Below are 5,049 nucleotides of genomic sequence, written 5' to 3'. Positions count from 1 at the left end.
GGCAAACCCCTAGCTCTGATACCAATTGTTGGTTGCTACTTGGAAAACCTAGAGGTTCCACTGTACAAAAATTTTGTACAAAGGTCTGAACCTTTTCCTAGCTACCATGTGTTCTTTTAAATTAAATTTTGGATCGCCTGCGGAACTTAACACGTTTGATCCAAAACTTAATCTATTTGTTCTTTTAGGTTTTGACTTGGATCTCCTGCGGAACTTAACACGTTCGACCCAAGTCACCTTAAGTTATTAATTCCATTAAATATTAATTTTCATAATTGGTTCCCAGTACTGACGTGGCAAGGCACATGGCCTTCTTGGATATGGGAGCAACCACCACCGACTAGACAAAACCTTTTATGGAAAGCTAATATTTAATTTCCTAAAATAACTTTAGGTTAACCGAAAGGAACAATCAAATCACAAGGAAAAGAAAAAACAAAAAAAACACAACATCGAAAAACATATTTGAAATCCTAGAATCGTAAGCCTCTTGTATTTGGTATTATTTCCAAAAATAACTAGTATGATGCGGAAAGAAAAATTACTAGTTATACCTTTTAGAAAGACCTCTTGATCTTCTACCGTATTCCTCTTCTACCGTATTACTAGTTATACCAAATTTTTATTAGTGGGGGAGAATGTAAAATACCGGAAAAATGATAATTTTTAATAAGGGAATTTTCCGGAATTTTTGGACATTTTTCGGGAATTTTTCGGAGCTCGTATGGACGAGTGCACGGGGATAAAAACGGGGCCTCGAGAAAGCCTGTTTGGGCTACCCATTTAAGAGAGGAAAAGATTTATTTATTTATCTCTTTTTCCTTTTCTTATTTATTTTCTTATTTTCTTTTTTTTTTGTTTCTTCTCATTCCCGCACCCTTCCTTCTTCTCCCCGACGCCGCCGCGTGCCTTCTCCTTCGGTGCCCTAACCGCCGGCCACGGCGGTTCCTCTCTTTATCTTCTCCTCTTCTCGGTGAAGCCGAGCCTTTCTTCCTCGCCGCCACCCACTTCCTTTTCTTCCTCACTGATTCTGTGCCCTAGCCGCCAGCAACCGAGCCGCCAATTCTCGGTTCCCGATCGCGACCCCGGTGTTTCCCTTGTGCCCGAGCATTGCTGACACCGAGCAGGAGCCGAGCGATTTCTTGCCCTAGGTGCCGACGACGCACCTCTTTGCCCTAGCGCCGGGCCGCCGTCGAGCCCTAGTTCTCCGGCCGACTCTTCCTTCCCGAGCCGCACCAGGCGATGCCATCACTTGAGGCCGGACGGAGCAGTGCATACCCCTACTCCAATTGCCCAGATTCGGTAGCCAATTTGTTCCTCTGCCTAGTGTCAGTAAACAAGCCTTCTTCCCTCTGTATTGTCGTCGGCCACAAGATTTCGAGCATCAACAGATTTCTATAGCCTATTGACAGAGAGGAAGAAGATTTGGGTAAGGCAGGTAGGGTTCTGTGTTTGCAAATTCTTATGTTAGTGGGTTAATTGATTACATTGGTGTTTTATTTGTTTACAGCAGCAATATACCTTTGCTGGCAACAACAAATCGTGTGTGTGGATCAACAATCAAGGCTGTGAATTTAGGTAAGGGTAGGAATTTGATGCGTTTTGTAGTTAGATGTTTATGTGGTAAGGGAATTAGGTTTGGATTTAATCTAATGGGTTGATTGGGGATTTAGTTGCTAACCCTAATTAACTATTAGATTTAAAAAGGTAAATTGAGGATATGTGATTAGGGTTTTACCCTAATTTAGTGTCAGAGCTTTTTATTTAGCTATTTATATTGGAATTTTAGCTAAATAAAATATATCTCTGTTGGTATCACAGGACCTTGACGCGAGACGAGTATCTCGACGTCGTGTTCGGACCAGATTTGACATTTCCTATTGGAGGCGGGTACTTTTGACTTATTGTCTTTGATATGCTTAGTAATGAAAATAATATGTTGCATTAATTGTGTTTCCTATTTATTTCGGTTAATCACTGCCCAATACATGTTACCTGTTTGATTGATTGTTTGATTGCATCTCGTATTGGTCTTGTACCTGATCTATCATGCTCATGGGTAGTGATATAACCACGTTTCACATGTTCAGGACCTAGGTTTGATACCTTATTGATCAGTATATCTTGATATGATTCATTCGCTTTGGTGCACATTATGATATGTCCAGAGGTTGGATTAGTATATTACCATGCTTAGTGACATGCACCATTTGCATGATCGCATGCTGTGCGATAGATTGCTCCATTATTGTCGAGCACATTGCCAGTTTCATCGCTGCTCCGTTGTGACGCTCATGGGTAGCGAGATACGTGGTAGCACGTCGGTTTGACTCTTCCTGCTCCGTTGATCCGCTCGGTAGTGTGACGCAGTGTAGCACGTTAGAGATTCCTCCCCGTCATACCGGGAGTTGAGAGCATTGCGCTCCCCCATTTATGATTTGGGGTAGGAGTACGTATGTACTCCGACAGCATCCCGTCCACTCGATCACTCATCAGGAGTAGTGTTGCTGAGTGCACGGTTGTCACAGCCCTACCCACTCGGTCCCACTGTTGTTGTGAGTCGGCTGGCAGGGGTGACCATGACATTGGCATCATATGCATGATGCATTTATTGTTTGTGTTTGTGTTTGTTGCACTTATATGCTGCACATTGCTTGGATACCTTGATTGACATGCATACAGGTCTTCTATACCTTTCGGACTGTTTGTCCTTTTACCGGGTCCTGGTTAGTACAGATTCTCTCCTGTCTTCTTCGGTTTGTAGTTACCTTTATCTTTATCAGGAGACTGTACGCATGATTAGTGCTAGGTGTTATTTCTTTACTTTGCATATCAATTGTACTTGCTGAGTGTTGGACTCACCCCGCCTCCATTGTTGATATTTTCAGGTTGATGCTGTCAGGAGAGAGTTCCAGTTGCTGGTCCCTACAGACCTCGAGGATGTGATTGGTTTTTCGTTTGGTTTCCTTTTCTGTTCTAGACTGTTTGCACTTGTTATGTTCTGGATTTATTTGCTTATGGACATGATATAGATTTTATTATATCGATGGATTTGGATTTGGTTTTTATTCTACTACATGCCTGCCTGGACGGCAGAAGAGGTGAGTTCGTCGGATTTGAGTTTTACGAGTGTAGTGGAGTAGGGTGGATTTCGAGTCAGAGTATTATTTTACTATTTAATTATCTTAACTGCGTGGTTGTGACAGCCAGAGGCTGAATAGATTATATATAACTGCGTGGTGATGTTTTATTTTATTGTTATTATTCCAGCCGCCTGTGGCTGAGGTATTTGTGAGATGTAGAAAAGTTTCAGATTGTCCACCGTACAGGGGAGATGCTGCCGAAATTTTCTCGGACAGGGACTCCTCTGGGGCGTGACAATTTAGTGGTATCAGAGCGAGGTTTTACGATCTTTTGTTTCGTATTTTGGATTTTCGGGATTTAGCTGATACCAATTTATTATTTGGTATCAGAGCGGGTTATGATACCTGCTTTTGGTGTTCTGGAGATTTATCGGATACCTGTTGTGGGTATTCAGGATATTTGGGTTAGCCAGGTTTGCGAGTCAAACTGGGCATTATCGGATTTTCGATATGGTTATGTTTCGGATTTCCATTTCGGATTTATTTGGATTTCCGGCGATATGTACGTTCGGAATTTTGAGGTCAAATTGGGGACTGGACAGCGACGGAACATCTCCAGACAGCAAATAGGTATGTTATTATTTTATGTTGGTTATATTGGTATTGATATCTGTAATTTAATTTAACAGATATGAGACGATCTACTCGTATTGCTGCGAGACGTGGTGCTGGACGACCACGTGCGAGGACCACGGGATCTCTGGATATGCCAGAGATGCCCATTGTTAGTGAGCCTGTCAGTCAGGGACAGACTCAGGATGCAGCGGGAGCATCGGGCTCTCAAATCCCGATAGCTCCTGTAGAGATACCTACTTTGGCCACACCGACGGTATCCACGCCTACCCTGTTTACCGTACCATCAGGAGTACCATTGGTGTACCCAACATCTGCTCCAGCGCACTCACTTGTATTCAGACCACCGCCACTTGACCTCACAGCACCCGACACGTGCCCCAGTGCCTCTGAGCACCGCTCCACATCCGTACCTTTTCACTGCACTCCGCCACCACTTTTGTTCCCAGGCAAGACCACCGACGGCTTATGCTCCCGTATATCGAAGAAGATCGGGAGTTCCTCCTCCGATTTATTCCGCGGTACCACCGTAGTATCGCTCCAGTGTTTCCCGCCATTCCCGACACCATCGATATTGCACGCACGAGCTAGGATTCCGACCGCTGAGTCGATGAAGACTCGTTTCACTCTATTCCGCGGGGATCTCGATCCGAGTATGGCTCTGTCATGGATAGAGACTATGGAGCAGACTTTCTTCTATATGGCTTGCTCCGAGTGGGAGAAAGCAGAGTTGGCTGCTTACCATTTACGGGATGAAGCTAATGCCTGGTGGGTTACTCAGCGTTCTATTATTGGTGAGCGCAACGTCACATGGACCAGGTTCAGAGAGGCTTTTGAGAGCCGTTTCTTTCCACCGTCCTATCAGATGTCTCGCCGACAGGATTTTATGAGTCTGAGGCAGAATAACCGCTCAGTGACCGAGTATAATACAGAATTCCTCCGGTTGGCTCAGTTTTGTCCAGAGTTAGTTGCGGAGGACAGAACTCGCATGATGCAGTTTATACAGGGATTGGATGGTTATCTGCATGTACAGCTTGCCGGATTAGGGATTACATCTTACTCTGATGCATTGAATCGAGCTTTGATGATAGAGTTAGCTCGACAGACAGCATATCCGGACAGGAAAAGAAAGCATACGGGTCAGACATCAGGGCAGGTCAAGCAGACACAGGCGACAGACGGTCAGGTCAGGGTACTTCTGGGGCATCTCGTAGGCCTCAGAAATCAGGGCGGTCTTCTTCAGGACGTTCCCAGTTTTCTCAGCAGAACCGGCAACCACCTTCCGGTGATACTCATTGTTTCAGATGTGGATCCAGAGATCACCTCACCCCAG

General features: G+C 44.6%; 1 long non-coding RNA gene across 2 annotated transcripts; it reads left to right on the top strand.

Moving 5' to 3' along the window:
- The first annotated feature begins 1,071 nt into the window (after nt 1-1,071).
- Nucleotides 1,072-2,906, top strand: LOC122025273. Of its 2 annotated transcripts, none has more exons than XR_006123647.1 (3): nt 1,072-1,429; nt 1,511-1,578; nt 2,889-2,906. It is a non-coding gene; the product is annotated as an uncharacterized LOC122025273 (long non-coding RNA). The 2 variants fall into 2 exon arrangements; XR_006123648.1 differs by having other exon boundaries at nt 1,072-1,438; nt 2,889-2,905.
- Nucleotides 2,907-5,049: the final 2,143 nt, after the last annotated feature.

This window comes from Zingiber officinale, chromosome 9B (genome assembly GCF_018446385.1).
Source record: "Zingiber officinale cultivar Zhangliang chromosome 9B, Zo_v1.1, whole genome shotgun sequence".
NCBI lineage: Eukaryota > Viridiplantae > Streptophyta > Magnoliopsida > Zingiberales > Zingiberaceae > Zingiber > Zingiber officinale.
This window is presented reverse-complemented; position numbering and strand designations above follow the sequence as displayed.